General features: G+C 40.5%; 1 long non-coding RNA gene across 1 annotated transcript; it reads right to left on the minus strand.

Annotated features, from left to right (window-relative positions):
- Positions 1–2426: 2426 nt before the first annotated feature.
- On the minus strand, positions 2427–8504 carry LOC111946711 (uncharacterized). Its single transcript, XR_002872440.2, has 2 exons — positions 7737–8504; positions 2427–3623 (listed from the first exon to the last, which is right to left on the minus strand). It is a non-coding gene; the product is annotated as an uncharacterized LOC111946711 (long non-coding RNA).
- Positions 8505–18244: the final 9740 nt, after the last annotated feature.

Consider the following 18244-nt stretch of genomic DNA (forward strand, 5'->3'; position numbering starts at 1 on the left):
GTTCCCAGTTTGGGCAGTTTTCCGCGGTTTTGGCTCTAAATTTGCGGGTAAAAATGCCTTTGGGCGGATAGGCATGATTTGGGCGGGTTCAGGGTCGGTTCAGTGTTTTTTTTTTTCTCTCATGAAAATATAGTAGCGGACTAAATTAGGCTGTGTGACTGTTAGACTTCCACTAGTCAAATGACGGCTGTGTTTCATCTCTCTCTCGGTTTATAGCTTGCTGTCCCCCGTTAACCTGAGAGTAAAACATAAAAACGGGATCTGATTTAAAATTATTTTGTCGATGAAAATAAAAAATACAAGTTTCAGGAGCCCGAGCAGGCTGGCTCGCAGCGGGTCTCTCTCTGCCTGCCAGTTCACCTCCATGGAGAGGGTGTATTTTATTGCTCCTGCTCCAAAAGCCAAAAGCTCTGCGACAGACCGTCTAACAGGGGTCCGGAAACCATGGCTCACTATCTATCTGGCTCGGAGACAAATCTTTTTTTTTTTAAACTTGTTCTGTCCAACAACTGAGCAAACAGATTAGAGCTGAAGGCCTTTTGTGTTGGACAGGTTTTATTATTACAAAAAGAGGTTGTATGTCTTCGAAAAACCAGAGTGTAAATTTGTCTACGGACCTTTTTTTTATTTATTTTTTTTATTTGTCACATTTAGTGTGTGTGGGGAGGGAGAGGGGAAGAATGTGAGGGGGGGGAATAAAGGAAGAGATGTGGAGAATGTGGGGGATACAAGCGCAGATTTGAGTAAGTTATTATTTTAAGATGTGTAACAATTATACCAGATCTGCTGGAAAGACAAATGTTACATCAAAGGTGAAATTCTGACACGAAGATGAGCGGGAGATATCTGTCCATCAATACACTTTGGGTTAGGAGGAGGGATGAAGCAGACAGGGAGCAGTGTGCACATGCACATGGGGTGGAGATACATGCATGCTGCCGAAGTGAACCGTGTGTTCAGAAGGGGAACCAGATCCTCCCCAGCCAGACCGGGAGAAGCGGGGGAGAGACCCCCAGGCCGGGAGCGCCCCCGGCGACGGGAGGCATAGGCGAACCTCAGGCCACAGGACAGTTGCGCTTAACCATACCAGGCGGCAGCCATGGGGGCCACCGGGCGCCGGACACCTGTGTTGGACGAACCAGGTACTACGCCTCATGAGTGAGTTCATCCGCTTGGCAGTGGAGTATAGTTCCATCTGGTAGAGTGACCTGTAACCCATCCGGGCTGCACAGAATGGTGGCTCCCAGCTTCACCAGCAGGTCACGACCCAAAAGATCGGCTGGTACCATCGGCGAGTATACAAAGTGGTTGTTCAGAGTCTGTTTGCTGACCTTAGTGTTTAAGGCAGGGGTGTCAAACTCATTTTGGTTCGGGGGCCACATTCAACCCGTCTGATCTCAAGTGGGCGGGACCAGTAGCGTTAATCAAAACAACAGCTTTATTCTTGTTTTTTTACCCAATTGGAAAACATGCCTCAACCAACATGGTAGCCTAATCATTTCTTAATACACATTCATTCACAGAGGCCAATGGATCTTAAATAAAATTAATTTCCCTTTAAAAAATATTGGTTTATTCAATTTTATACAGCCTGAATATTTTAAATCTGACACTGAAGCAATCCTGATAATAAATTCAAGAGGGGCTACAGAAAAAAATGGAACATCTTCCTAAAATGTAAACATCCAAACGATGACAAAATTACACTAAATTAAACGTTCAAACATTTGTGAACATAAGAGTTTGGAGTTAACCTCCTTTCTCTCCTGAAACTTCACAAGACCGTCAGTTTTAGGATTCAAATCCTGTGCAGAAACACATTTACTGTCATTCAAGTGTGCAAAACACAATGAAATGTCCATTATTATTATCATTCATTATTATAAGAATCTTTTCCTGGTTTCTACCTGAATTTTGTGGCAACACCTGCCGTTTTCCTGATCTTTGATGGAGCGCCATCAGTGACCAAAATATTTCATGTGACCAGTTCACTTCAACATCGTCCAGCACAGTAATGAGAGAGCTGACTATGTCATCAGTTGTTGTTGTGTCCATCAATTCAAGAAACTCCACTATGACGTCTCTTCATCACCTCTAATAAATATGCAAAGCTGTACAAATCTGTGATGTTGGTGCTTTCATCAATAGTGACTGAAAATACAATAAATGACTGGATTCCTTCATATGGCTGCCCCTGTTTCCTCAGAGATGTTGGATCTGATCGTAATTCTTGACAGACTCATGTTTAAGGTCAACTGCTTTTTGGGAACAAGATTTCTGCAGCCTTCAGCATTTTTCAATAAGTTCACCATCAGAAAATGATTTGGATGTTTGCTCCAACTTGTCTGCAATAAGGTAGTGTTAGGTTAAAAAAAACCTGCAACATCATAACAATTCTAAAAGAAAAGAAAGACCAACAGACAAAGGTAACTTTACGAGGAGAGCAGACAGAGATCTACCCAGTAAACAATCTCTCTCCACTCTGGCGCAAATTCTGCTGCCTCCTCTTTTAATAAGTTGATTTGGGTTGTCCCTAAGTTACACATGCGCTGAGCTCTAAGGAGGGGAAACAGATAAAAACACAGCTGCAGCGCTATCAGAAAACATTTATTACAACATGTCCGTCCTTCCACAGTCTTCTCAAATCATCTCTGGACCTGCAAATCCGTTTCTCACAGATAAACTAACACAGAGCGTCCTTCGATTCATTTTAGACACAGCTAAAACAGGTTCTCAGGAGAATGCTAAAAAGACGCAAAGATAAACATCACAGCTAGGAGATGCATAAAATAAGCAAATATGAGATAACCTATATACATTATTCCAACATAACTCCCCCCTGTTTATCCATATCTGCGCAGACCTCACATCACTACTAGTCAGCCACTTCACGAAGATGTCCAGCTGGAAGATCATGTTCACGAGCACAAACACATTTACACTTGGAGGGTGTGTGTTGGAGACACTTACACAGAGGGGATGCGGCTTGGTCTCTTCAGGTCTAATAGCTGTGGAGATGAGACGATTGCACAAAGAACGCAGGCAAGGAATACAACAGCATCCACTCAAGGTCAAGATGGCCATAAATATAGCTATGGACACCAAAGCGGAAGCTACCAATGAGTGATACTTCCCAAACACACCTAGCCAGGAGTTCCACATGGTGGTATCAACACCGGAATGGTCCTTCATCTTACCATTGAGAGTGCGAAGGCCCTCTATGGCCTTGGTCAGACTGCTGTCTGCAGCGGTGTTGTTAGGAATGAACGTGCAACACTGTTCACTGAACATGGTGCACACGCCACCCTTTTCAGCCATCAGCATTTCGAGAGCGATCCTGTTCTGGAATGCCATTGAAGATGTAACAGAAAGCTGTTCATGCACAGCTTCAAACCCTTCTCGTGTCCAGTTACCTTATTTTTTGGACGTTGTAGTGGATGTAGTTGATCCTGTCCACGCCTTTGTCAATCGTACACCACCAACAGAGTGAAGATCCCCAGCCGGCAGCCACCTGATTAATCAATGTACATTCATCTGGTACTCCATAAGGAACCCCTATGGCGTCTATGTAAGTAGGGTCAGTGTCTGTGAGCCACACTTCCCGCTTATGGCGAGGTCTCCATCTGTGAGGATAAATACCAGACATTTTAGCAACCAAAACGTCAACCGTTATAGGATACACAGACAAAAGTAACAGAATTTAGTTTTGAGAGTTGTAAGTTAAAAATAGTAGCAGTATTCTCTGGGTTTAGTGGATTTCCTTAAGCCATCAGTCGTTTTGGGCAAACATGAGTGGGGGGACTTACAGTCCTCCTCTCAGTCGAAAGGGTTGTTCCATTTTCATACCCAGGGGGGCGCCAGTACTGCCAGGTATGCCTCACTATAACAATGGTTACAATCACAACTTTCTTTGATAAAAACAATTTGAATTTAGCCAGCTGCTTTAACTGAAAGAAGCTGGATCTCACCACCGAACTGATCTGCTTGTCCAAATTTAAAACCAATGTCCATCTTCACTCCTAAGTTTGTCAGAGTAGATTTACCAGGTTGAGTGAGAGAGCCCAGAGCTATTGGGTGTGACTCACTGTTGACACAGGGACCAAAGACAATCATCTCTGTCTTTTCGTCATTGAGGTGGAGAAAATTTAAGAGCCATCCAGATTTGTAATTCGTTCAAGCACTTAATTAAAGGGCTGATGGAGTGGGCATCCTTCTTTGTTATTTTGTTATTGTTTTTTATGTGAAACATAGTTCCTATCCTTTTCATAATTCGATTAACAAAATGAGACCCATTGTCACTATAAATAATAATAATTATTATTATTTTTTTTTTCCAAGTGTACCATACCGAGGAATTATGTCTTTGCATAATGCTTTGGCTACTGTTATTGCATCAGGATGTTTTGTTGGGAACAATTCAATCCATTTAGAGAATGCATCTATTATGACCAGACAGAATTTTTACTTTTAATTAGATCAAGTCCATGTGTATAACCTGAAACAGAGATTGGGGAGCTGGAAACTTCCCTCGTGTTGGTCTAAGATTTCCCTGAGCATTGTGCTTACATGCTCCTATAAAAATTTTTTTGAATAAGAATTAAATCCAATGTTTGTTTACTTGTCTAATCATCCCCCCCCCCCCCCCCCCCCGTTGACACATGGGTCACCCCATGGGTCAATATAGCTGCCCATTTAAAAATATATTTTTTTTTTTATAAAGTAGGTTTGTTGTCTGGTCATACATATATACCATTTAGGAGTTTAGCATTATGTTTGTTCGAGAGCTCTTTTTCAGATTCCAAACTCCGTTGTTGCATTTCTTTAAGTATTTCTTTGTCAACCTCCTCATTTTTCTTTGAAGAACCATCTACATAAAGTATTACACCTTTCGTCAGTGGTTGATCTATTAGGTCATTTCTGCTCTGTGCTGTTTTTTCTGCTTATTCCTGGCAATCATGCACACCTCCATCATAAGGAAGTGGCAACTATGTAGCAGGGTCCAAGGGGGTGCACCATTCTATCGTGAGGTGTGGTTGGAACAGTAATATGGCCATGCAGGATAAGAGTCACGCAGGCAACAAAAAAGTTAAGTTTGTCTGTAAAAGTAATGCTAAAACTGCATGCGAAACCTTAAGGGTCAGTGGGTGGAATAGTACTATTGTTGCACTTACTTCTACTATCATTGATGCCACAATTGCTGTCCTAACTCAATGCGGCAGTACACATGCCACACCATCTAATTTTGAAGAGAAATAAGCTACAGGTTTCATTTTGTCTCCATGTTGTTGGACTAAAACTGAGGTCAATAAATTACATTTGCAGTCTACCATTTGTACAAAAGGTTTACTATAATCAGGTAACACTAAGGCTGTGCTGGACACCAGAACTTGTTTTATGTTACAGAAGGCCGTGTCTGCTTCCTGTGTCCAGTTTACAGGGGAATTCATTTTTAAAATTTTGTCATACATCCGCTTTTGGAGATAAACCGTTATGTCAGCATAGTTCAGTACCCAGTTCCTGCAATAATTAATCAGGGTTTAAATAACATCATTTGCTTTTTTGTTTGAGGTTTTGGTGCTTGCAGAATTGCAGTTTTCCGTTCTTCCATAATTGTGCGTCCTGCTGCCCTTAAATATGACAAAGATATTTTACCTGTTTCCTGCACAGCTGTAATTTATTATTACTGACTTTGTGGCCTTCATCAGCTAAATGTTTTAACAGTGCCACTGAATCCTTCAATTAACCCTACATCTGTAGGTCCTTTAGACCAAACACTGTTTCATGGAGATTTTTTAACAGATCTTCCTCCTTCTCAGTTAACGCTAATAATCATCTGACCCAGACCTTCAGTTTTTTTTTCCAAATGCACACCCATTTTAACAGAGGTCAACCAAAAGAAAGTCACTTGAGTCAGTCCAGTTGAGGGACTTCCTTGGATGTGGGGTGATAGTGGGGGAATCCAGTCATCAGCACTTTCCCCCATCCTAAACACCTCCCAGATTGTGCCAGTTCAGCATGAAGACGTGCCAAACATGATTTAAAATTCAACACGTTTTCCCCCATTATTGCAGCTACAGCTGCACTGCATACAATTGCGTAAAAGTGATTTTAGTTGCACTAACTCTAACTGAGAAATACACCATTTGCTGCTTTCACTGAAACTTGCTTGGCTGCAGGCTTTGCGCCTGGAATTTGTTCTTTGATAGCTGTCCTACATGCACCAGCGTCATACAAGAAAAAAAAATCATCACATTCCCATTTATGCTTAATTTAATTTCTGGTTTCACATCTCCATATGGCAATAAATCCTAGAACTTCATCAACACCTCATCATCGCATCTGACTCATCATTCTGCTTTTCAGGGAGTCCTGTATTAAAAAATGCAAAGCCCCCTGTCCCCTGACCTAGTCATGCTTGTTCCTTCTCTTCCACAGGTCCAACACCCTGAAAAGGGGTAACCATAAGCTCCTCTCTGACATCCTCACTACCTCTCAAACCTCTTCTGTTATGTCCCCTCTGGAACTGTCCTTCTATTATAAAAACCATTATAAAACACCTCCACTCAAAATTTCCATGTCCTGCACAAACTGATTCACATCTGCTTTGTAAGAAATCACACCTTCTATATCTTCCATTGTCCATGTCCTATACACTAAAACACAAACTAAAATATACACTAAAATAGTCGGGGTTGATCATCTCTTGCCTTGGGGTTTGCAACCTGGATCATTGGAAATTATTCTGTCATTGCTGATGTGTCTTCAGGTTCAGAGGGGAGAGGAGAAAGTCCCTCTCCCATCGTTTTTGACCACTGTAATTTCTGCCCTGTCTGTGATCTAGTCAACATTCCTTTTTGAGAGGATTCCCCATCATTAGGTGGGGGATCCTTTACTAACTGGGGGTAAAGAGAGCTGTTTACATTTGCTCCGTGTGGAGCAGCCGCTCCTCCTTTCTGCAGGCTAGTGCACGCGCTCCCTCCCTCTGCTCTCTCCTGTTCTCTGAAGCCGCACTGCCCTTTTTTTCCTTTTTTCCGCCTCTCTCAACCAAAATTCCGTAGACTCAAATCCTGCTTTCTGGATTTTCTTCTGATCTTTTCCTGTCTTTTCTTTAATCGCATCCTGTAATGCAATTATCCTCTGAGTGTTTAACCTTCCATTAAATCCATAGTCTTTTACCCATTTATCCAAATGCTCGTTTTTTGCAGGATCCAGACTTCCCACATAATTCTAATCCTTGCTCTGTAAACTTTCTTTTGGACTTTTCTTGCTCTGTGCCTTTCTCATTTAAAAAAAAACAAAACAAAGCAAAACAGAACACTTGTTTAGCAGTTCAAAAAACACAATCTGCAAATTAAGCGATTTGCTAAACACAACAACAAAACACAGCAACAAGGAACAAACAGCAAATACGGCGATTTGCACACAAAATCACATTAACATTCACACACTCTTTTACTTTACTTATTTATAAATGCCGGCTTTTTAATTATCTTTAATTCCTACATCTGAAAGTTATGGTACTGGGATTTTGTATATCATATCTATTCATACATATATGTATTCTTTTCATTATTTTATTCAACACGGAATTTCAGTCCAACCAAATGGTACGGGATTTCCAGGACCCCGACGTCCTTGCCTGATAGTGTCTAGAATTCTCAGGGCTTTACTTCTTTTTAAACACGGAATTTCACGTACTCCGCCGTCCAACCAAATAGTACGTCGTCCGTACTTACGGAATTTCACAGGACTCCGTCGTCCTTTCCGTTGTCTTTCTCCTTCGGTATACCGTCAACCTTTTGGACTCCAGCCAACGGGATGGGCACCAGCTCCAACAAAGGGTTGACTCACCTAGGAGTCAACTGTGGCCACAGTCTCCTGGGGCCCACCACACTCGCTGAAATCCTCAGGTATGTTGGTATCCAGCTCGAAGGGACCAAATTAATGTTGGGTTAAAACAACCTGCAACATCATAAAAATTCAAAAAGGAAAGATAGACCAACAGACAAAGGTACCTTTACGAGGAGAGCAGACAGAGATATACCCAGTAAACAATCTCTCTCCACTCTGGCGCAAATTCTGCTGCCTCCTCTTTTAATAAGTTGATTTGGGTTGTCCCTAAGTTACACATGCGCTGAGCTCTAAGGAGGGGAAACAGATAAAAACACAGCTGCAGCGCTATCAGAAAACATTTATTACAACATGTCCGTCCTTCCACAGTCTTCTCAAATCATCTCTGGACCCGCAAATCCGTTTTTCACAGATAAACTAACACAGAGGGTCCTTCGATTCATTTTAGACACAGCTAACACAGGTTCTCAGGAGAATGCTAAAAAGACGCAAAGATAAACATTTTCTCCCAAGGGTGTCACCTCCACCTTCCTGTGAAACAGATTTGGACACACACAGACACTTCTGCAAACATGATTAAATCACCTATATATATATATATACATATATATATACATATACATATATATATATATATATATATATATATATATATATATATATATATATATATATATATATATATATATATATATATATATATATATATAGCTAGGTGATGCATAAAATAAGCAAATATGAGATAACCTATATACATTATTCCAACAGGTAGCTAGGTGTCACTGCTCCATCACTGACGTCACGGCTGCAGTAAATCCAGATGGTTATTTATCGGTCCAGCTAATAGTTGGTAAATCTTTTTTTCTTAACTGCAAATGGTGAAACTTTTCTTCGTGGAGAGTCTCATAGTGGTGCTGAATGTTATATTCTTGGATAACCTGTTGATGACATACCAAGCATGCAGGTTTGCATTCAGCTCCGTGAACAAATAAAACGCTTTCCATTTTCCTGGAAAGCTTAGCACTTCACTTCATCCTTTTTTTACTTTTTGACAAAATTTTGGTCATTAGGGTGTCAATACTGATCATCCTTCAGTGATGAAGCTCACGTGGAACCAAACTACTGCCTACCCAGACACATAGCTGTTAGGTTTTTTTTTTTTTGGCACATGCAGAGTTAAGTTGTTGCAACTGTTAAGCTTTTCCTTTGCTCCCCCTAGTAGCGGAATTGCGCATTTCGGTTATTTCTTTAAAAAATCATAACTCGCCCCAGGAATGGACTAGAAACCTGCTTTCTTTTTTAAACATTCTTGTGATTTTTACTCTCCATGTCTGGGCCGGACGAAACCACTTGGCGGGCCGGATATGGCCCGCGGGCCGTATGTTTGACACCCCTGGTTTAAGGGCTTGGTGTATGGCAGAGTCTGTGTCTCATTGCTCTTGAGGGTTCCAGAGGTTCCATGCCTCCTGGGATGCCAGTTCATTGCAGGCATTTGGTGAACAGGCCCACACCTTCTTGGAGTTCTGCCCCTAGGTGGTCCACCTCTGGACCCATGTCATCCATTAGGCTGTCAAAGTTTTTATGGACAGCCCCTAGTCCAATGGCCAGTTCCTCGCAGTAATAGCACAGTCCAGCATCCAACAGTTCCCTGAGTGTACCGCCCTGGAAACCTCCGTCTCTCACGCCACCTTTCCAGGTCACTGTCCCCTAAATCCTGCGGGGCGAGGGGCGGATTGATAGCCGTCAACACCAAACCTCTTCATAGGTGAGTCATATTTTGTAAAAGGAAACCAGGCTGGACCTGGCGAAAATGTACCAGACAAATACGACTACTGAGCTTTAGTTGTGAGCCTCAGAAATTTTATTTATATATTTAATTTTATTTATTTTATTTTTGTTACCTTTTTGCCAAGCCTCTGTCAGCTGCAAACCAATTAACTGTTTATTGATGTCTTCCAATTTATTGTCTTCCTTCTTACAGTAACCCTTGTGCTATCTTAGATGACCCCACCCTTACATTCACGTGTTCTCCCTACCATGACAAAGGTGGATGAAGGTGGAAAGATTTCATGCAATCCATGGACACCAGTGAAGATCACAAATCATTGAAGAAAAAAGGTTTAACGCAGTCTAGATCAGTGTTTTTCAACCTTTTCTGAGCCACGGCGCACTTTAACCCTGACAAAAATACCGCGACACACCAACACCCAAAAAAAACAGAAGCAGAAATTCATGGTCTGTATTGATCGACAACCCCCCCCCCCCCACCCCCCGCAGTCTCACGTGCATTTTTGTGATAATTGTGGCAGAAAAAGCAGGAAGTTGCGGCTGTTTTTTTGTAAGAGATGAACCACCAGCTATAGACGAGCTTTAGCTGGTATTTTTGTTAGAACTGAGCGACTTTATCAGCAGAATTAAGAACAAGGAAGTGAAGACTTTAACCACTTCTGATTGGTCAGACTGATCACATGTGATTAAGCTTTCAAGAATGATTGGCGGAGACAGTTAAAGGGGCGGGACTTTTCCTTACACAGTTATAGCTGCAGCTAAATCGTGGTACCGTCATTCTTATCAAAATGTCTTTAATAGAATTAAATAAAAACAAAGAAAAAGTAATTTTAAGATCTTTTATGTTCCTAACTACTCAGTGTTTTATTAGGGCCAGTTTGGATGAACACAGAGCTGATTTCCTGGAGATGGGAAATGTTTTTAGATCAGTGAATGAGGGCAATTTCCCACGGCACACTTAACCATCTTCCACGGCACACTAGTGTGCTGCGGCACACTGGTTGAAAAACACTGGTCTAGATGACCCCACTCCCAATGTTAAAGTGCCTAGGATAGCACAAGGGTTAAACGTGTTAATCCACAAAGTTTTCTCACTTTCAGGTGCATTTGTTATAGTTTGGCATTGTTAACCCTTGTGCTATCCTAGGCACTTTAACATTGGGAGTGGGGTCATCTAAGATAGCACAAGGGTTAAATGACACCAGCATGCACAGACACTCCTCTGCACCATTTGCAGAAACTTTAAAACAAACCGCTCTGGGAAACTCAAGGCTGCAGACCTGCAGCTGTGAGGAGAGGCTGGTGAACTCTAGTATGTGTGTCCAAACACTAGAACTGATTAAAATTTTTCTGATGCACCTTCGGTGGCCAGAAAGCATTGTCTGTTCAAACCTCAAAAGCTTTTTCCCTTTATTTATTTATTTTTTTGAGTCTTATCGAAACTATTCGTGTGTCTGGAAAAGTTGGGCTCGAACTAACAGCATTTCTTTGAAGTGTGATTCCGGAAAAAGTTTCCTGACAAATATCCATGCTCTACAGAAATGACATCACCTGTTTTATAGTTAGAGATTTAGGAACCTCTAAAACGGCAGCTTTCTGTTCATCTAAAAATAGTGCTGTTTTTTTTTAAGTATGTATGTGTGTGCTGTATGTCCATCATCCTGTTCAATAAGCAGTTCCAAGACGAACCTGCTTTGTCACAGATCCCTGTCCGAAGTGCATCTCATTTTCCTGTTTTTTCTGACACCCCCAGAGGGAAGACGTTGCCTTTCTTCACTGCTCTGTCCTGTCAGACATCATCAGATCCTCCTTGTTCCGTTTCATTTGCCTTTGCATACGCTGGTTCCCCAATCACCTCTGAGCTCATGCTTTCCCCAGAGCCCCTGCTTCTCTTTATCTACCTTTAGTCACGTCGTCAACACATCTTCAATTAAACAAAAACACAATTCACACACACAACTACAATTGGTTTGTTAAAACGCAGACAAAGCAAAGAACCAAAACTTTTAACACAATAAAAACTTCTACACAAAAGCACAAAATACACAACACACACTTAAGGATCTTAACCCCTAAACAAAATAAAGCATTCTAATGAAATAAATGCATTAGTATGTAATTAGTATTAACTTTCATGCCCCCCCCCCCCCCCCCCTTGTCTGTCTTTTTGTCACACACATCCAGACTCCATTTGTGCACCCGCTCCACCAGCAAATAGATACGCGGCAACATGCAGCTGCACCTGCTTCTCTGTGCAAAACCTCAATCCTACGCTCCCTTACAAAATAATATTACAAAACATTCCTATTCTAATTTATAATTCCTCAACAACGTCAGGCTTATAAAGAGGACAAGTTTATCAAACAGTTTAGGATAAAAAGTTGTTGCAGTTGGTTCAGACATCAGCTGCTCCTCCTTTGCCAGCAGAATTTCTTTTCTGTCTGTGTCTTCCAGGTCTTTTTATTTTTATTTATTTTACTTTCTTTTTGCGTGACCCTCATTGACACTTTATCTAACAGATTTCTGGAATGCTGGGGAAATCCAGAAAGAATTTTTTAAAGACCAGTAATAGTGCACTTCATCATATGTTCTGCACTTTGCCACCACACCGCCAGCCGAGACTTCTAAAACTGCACCCTTATGCTTCTCTCCGGCCCATCCGGGCCCCAACCATCATCATTAGTTTTCCTGTCAAATTCTCCCTCAATAATCTATATATATAGCACGACAAGCTTTAAATGCCGGCATATTGTTATCTATTATTCTACTGCAGTATTTATGTGTTTATTAATACTATATCCTAAATGCATATATTGTATAAAGTTTATTATTAAACTATAATATTTATGTGTTTATTAATATTATATCCTAATCCAGAGGTCTGTGCTCCTACTTCAACAGACCCCTGCATTGTGTTGACACCATCAGGTTTCCAGCAGATGTTTATCTAAAACACCATTGTTAACCTAGAGCGCTCACTCCTTTGATTTTCTTGCGCGTTTGGTTCCTCAACTTTTCTGTAGTTTCTTGGGACTGGCCAATTTGTTTTTTCGCTCAATCTTCAGATTTCTTTCAAGTTTGGTCTCAGATTGTTTCTTGAGACTGTCCAATTTCTTTTTTCCGCTCACCAGTATCTCGCCGTTTTTGGTCTCTCAACTTTATTCTATAGTTTCTTGAGCCTACTCAGTTTTGAAATTCAGGGGTCCTCAACTCCCCAGGCTCCGAACCTAGTAAACCAGCCTCCCGTCAGAGAACTGTTGGAGCCACCACCTCAAGGACTGAATTTGGGGGTCCTCATCTCCCCAGGAATCGTTCAAACCCAGTAAACCAGCCCCCCATCAGAGTACTGTTGGAGCCACCACCTCAAGGATAATTAATCACTAATTTCTTTCTTTAATTTTGTAAACTTAAACTTCACTTTTATTCTGTAAACTTCGACTTCACTTTTCTTCTTGGCACTTCAACTTTACTTTTCTGAAAAACTGTACTTTTCCCAAATGCGAACTCTACACTTTTCTGAGTTACTCACTTTGTGGACATCACAGACTTCATTTGGCCACGCCCAAAGCCGAATTTGGTGGAACAGGTTTCTGCTTACCTTTGTAGGGTACACCTGTGTCATCGGTCCACTCGTGAGAAACCCTTCATCCAGGCCAAACTACTCCGGAAAACCGTCCTCAACCACCCCGTCCGTGCCTCCAAATTGTTGCCGTCTCATCCGGCCTTCGCAGATTTGGATGGTTCAGGACGTCCAAGAATGAAATGTGCAGTTTGAGAAACGAAAAGACACACAAGAGTCTGCATAAATATTCAAAATTTTTGCAAAAGGGCAGAGGTGGAAAAACACAACCTGTTAATGCTGTCAAAGATTGTATCCAGGAAGGTTGCCTAACTCCATCTATGAAAACTGGACTGATATTCTTATTCCCTGAACCAAATAAGGACTTGACAAAATTAGATTGGAGGCCCATCACACTTCTGTGTAATGATTATAAACTATTGGCACTGTTTTATGCAAACAGGATTAAACTGGTTATAGACAAAGTAGTGGATAGTTTTTTACCTGCCTTTATAAAATGAAGAAATATACAAAATAATGTTAGATTAGTTCTGGACATGATGGATTATCAGTCTATGCTAGAAACAGAAAGTCTCATTATATTTATTGACTATTTCAAAGCCTTTGATTCTGTAGAACAGTGGTCCCCAACCTTTTTGTCACCGCGGACCGGTACAACGCAAGGCATGTTTACTGCGGACCGGTGTGTGTGTGTGTGTGTGGGGGGGGCAATTTTGAAGGCTTCATCGCCGGTCACCGCATATTACGCACATCGGGTTTGGTGCGTTGCGATTGCCCGTGGCGATAAATCCATATTTTAAATAGGTTTCTTGATACTGCCTGTTAAAGGCAGATTTCCCTTTTTTAGCGGGTGCAAGTTCCTTCATTGGACCATTTCTCCTTGTCAAGGCAACTTTCTAAAGAAGTTTGTTTTTTGCTCATTTTGGTTTTTTGGGTTTAATTTTAGCGGGGTGTATCACGTGATGTTTTGTGTCGCGACTTTGACGTGCGTTAAGTGTGAAGGATGTTACAGAGAGAATCCGGTCACTTTTCAAAATAAAACTTTTTTTTTCGGAAAAAAAAAACATTAATGGAAAGTATTTTTTCTTTCTGTGCGTCCCGGTGCCAAGTGTCCCGCGGCCCGGTGGTTGGGGACCACTGCTGTAGAACATAACTGTGAGGAAACTGGAGATTCTAAACAGGACTGTAAAATAGGTAAATTAGGTTCGTTCCCCTTGAGCTTCCTGCACACAGAAATGAATGAATAATGACTCAGAGACAGTTACTTATCTTTTGTGGAGGTTTTACTTCGTACAAACACGAAGGGGACAGACAGATGAACATGGTGCATTCAAAGTCCGAACCAACGAGCTCAGAGATGGGCTTGGTATATAAAGCCTGCATTTGCACATTCAGAAGATCGTCGTTTTTAACCTGTGCTTGGGCCAGCTGGAGTTTAGATTTACTGCACTTATTGCCCTGAGAGTTGAAACTTAGAAAGATTAGCAGACATGTCCATTAAAGTTAGTGAACCAGAGATCCTCAAGAATGCTTTTAAGGGGTCAATCCTGATTTACAAGCAGAAATGCAGGGACCTGAGAAGTGGGGTCAGAAGGCTGCAATCAAACTGTTTATTAACAGGGGAGAGTGAACTAAAAAAGGGAAGGCGGCACCAGCCATCTGAGTCTGATCATGTTTATTCAAGAGGGAGGTGTGTCCTGCACAAAATGATCCACGTCTGCTTTGTAAGAAATGATACTTTCTATAGCTTTTTCTGAACATCAACCCTTGTCCATGTCCTAAACACTAAAATACACACTAAAATACACACTAAAACACGACCTATTTTTATTCTGAGAGCATAGAAAGTCCTTACATCTGCTTACAACGGAGAAATCACCCCTCCTTTTTGCGAGTTTTCATCCGCCTGTCTGCAGGCTCGGGCACGCGCACTCTGACCTGTGAGGCTGCTCCCCCCTCCTTCTGTTCGGTCCTGCACTCTGAGGCTGCTTAACCTTCCATGAAATCCAGAATCTTTAACCCATTTATCCAAATACTTGATTAATGTCTGATCCTGACTTTCCACATACTTCCAAACTTTATGAAAAGCTTTCTGGACCTGATCAATGTGCTTTCTTACTGTCTTTGTTAGATTTTGCGAATGAGTCCCACCCATCTTTATCAGGTGTATGATCGATGATCAGCCACAAACACCCTCAGGAATTCAGCGATCACATCAAGCTCCTACAAAGATAGTCTTTGCCGACTTAGCTGTCCTGAGAACCAGCTTCTCAATTTCAATCACAAACCAGAGTTCCCACCCAAGTAACCCGTTTTATGGGTTTTAAGGTTGCTGCTGGAGAGGAGCCCCAAGGCTAAAGTGAAGATAAGTCTGAGGCCTCCTCAGCAGATCACACATGCACAGAAAAAGGGAGTATGAGAATAAACTGTGAGGAAAATAGCTTGGCTGTGCTGTCTTCAAATGTAATATAATTTTGAGATGACAATACATGCTTAGTGAATTAAGTTTAAACCATTATTGTAATAAAAGTTAAAGGCAGTTTCTAACTATTCTTCACAATAACTTTTTATTTCCAATGCTGGAACATTTTGGATTGGAAAAATTTTTTGCTCAATTATAAAAATGGTCTATTCTGAAATTTACAGTTACATCACTGTTAACTCAGAATTAACACGTAACAATGTAACACGTAAATGTAACATGTGGAATAAGGCAAGGACGTCCAATGTCACCAATAATTTTCCTTCTATGCACTCAACTCCTAGCATACTTAATTCTGAACAACCCTAATTTTCAAGGCATTAAAGTTTTTGATTATGAGTTCCGCCTCAGTCTGTTTGCAGATGATACAGTATTTTTTCTAAAAGACAAAAACATGGTAACGAAAGCCCAGCAAATTATTTCCATTTTCTCAAAAGCTTCTGGCCTTTGACTAAACTTACAAAAATATGAATTACTCCCCCTGTACTCGTCTGAAAAAAATAAATGTTTTCAATCTCAGTAAAACACAAAGTGAAATATTTAGGAATTAAATTAATTAGAAAACAACAACAGAAAAGAAGAAAGAAAAAGAAGAAAAAAACCATGATGGAAAAAAATTGGAAAAAAATCAAATGCAAAAATCCTTAAATCATTGGTTAATCAGAGATTTAACCATTTTTGGAAGAAATTTGTTGTCCAAATCAGAAGGAATTTCAAAATTAATATACCAATGCAAATCTCTCTACATTAACCCAAAGAATGTCAAAAAAAGTAACTCAATCATTTATAAATTTATTTGGAGAAATAAGACCCATTACGTCAGAAAATCTCAACTAATTAAGGAATATAATTTGGGAGGTATAAAGATGACTGATTTTGAATCAATGTTTGGAACCTTTAAAATAAAATGGTTCAAAGACTTTATGGCTAACCTTGACTCAATATGGTTTCATATTACCAAAAACATCTTCAAAAAAGTAGGTGGATTAGATTTTTTGCTTAGATGTGACTTTGAAATTTCCAAACTTCCTATACAATTTCAGAATTTCACAAACAGGTACTTTTCCACTGGAAAATTATATTTAGTCATAATTTTACCCCTCACTGCGCCACCCTGTGGAACAACAGAGTAATTACCACAAACAGGAAGACAATGTTTCATCAGAATTGGTTTGACCAAAAGATTCTTTTTGTGATATTCTCGATTCAAATGTAGAAATTCTTCAGTAAAGATACTTCAAAAGCAAATATGATATTGAACGCTCAACCGAAGAATTTCAGAAAACCTGCAGAGCAATTCCAATTGCTTTAACCCTTGTGCTATCTTAGATGACCCCACCCTTGCATTGACGTGTTCTCCCTACCATAACAAAGGTGGGTAAAGGTGGAAAGATTTCATGTAATCCATGGACATCAGTGAGGTTCACAAATCATTGAAGAAAAAAGGTTCAGAGCACTGTCTAGTGGGTCTAGATGACCCAACTCCCAACATTAAAGTGCCTGGGATAGCACAAGGGTTACTACATTTTTAAAAAATACAATATTGTCTTCCAATGTTTAAATTAAACTACCAAATTTAGTAATAGGAGAAATAAAACTTAGTGAAAAAAATGTGATGATAAAGACCTAAACAAATCCTTTAAAGGTAAATTATACCATAACTTTAATAGAAAGGGAAATATAAAATAACTGAGACACCTGTCACATCGGGTGCTCAACTATGGAAATTCATAAAATGGCCAGTGGTTCCCCAAATTAACCCTTGTGCTATCTTAGATGACCCCACCCTTACTTTGACGTGTTATTCCTACCATGAAAAAAGTGGATAAAGGTGGAAAGATTTCATGTGATCCATGGACATCAATGAAGATCACAAATCATTGAAGAAAAAAGGTTCAGCGCACTGTCTAGTGGGTCTAGATGTCCCAACTCCCAATGTTAAAGTGCCTAGGATAGCACAAGGGTTACAGAAATGCAGTTCAGACTTATAAACAATTACCACCCATCGGCAGAGATATTGAGGAATAGGTTTGGCTTTGAGGTTGATCCGTGTGATTTCTGTCATACAGCCCCAGAAACAACCAGACACCTAGTTTTTTTCATGTCAAGGGATCCAAAGATTCTGGCAAGATTTTAATAATTGGCTTAGTCAAAGAATTAACATCATACAATTCACAGAAAAATATATTTTGTTTTATAACAGTAAGTTGTCAAAAGAGACAACAAAATTAGTGAACATCCTCCTGATTTGGGGAAAATGTCATATTCATAAGAAAAAGTGGAAAAAAGATCAGCCGAATTTCCTGTGTTTTAAAAATAAAGTCAGACTGTATTCATCCTCATTGAAATGTATTCAGAACTCGAGTCCTTTCATTGATGACATTTGTAATTCTGCAACAGAATAGTTACAGATCTAGGGTCCAGATTGTTGTTTGCCAACGAGTTATATCGCTAGAGCAGTCATCACGTGATTCCTCATGGGAGGAGAGCACCGCCATCTTGGTGAGGTCAGATCACTGCTGGAGTGCATGCATTAGACATGC

The sequence above is a fragment of the Oryzias latipes genome, chromosome 21 (genome assembly GCF_053564925.1).
Source record: "Oryzias latipes strain Hd-rR chromosome 21, Olatipes_Hd-rR_3.1".
Lineage (NCBI taxonomy): Eukaryota > Metazoa > Chordata > Actinopteri > Beloniformes > Adrianichthyidae > Oryzias > Oryzias latipes.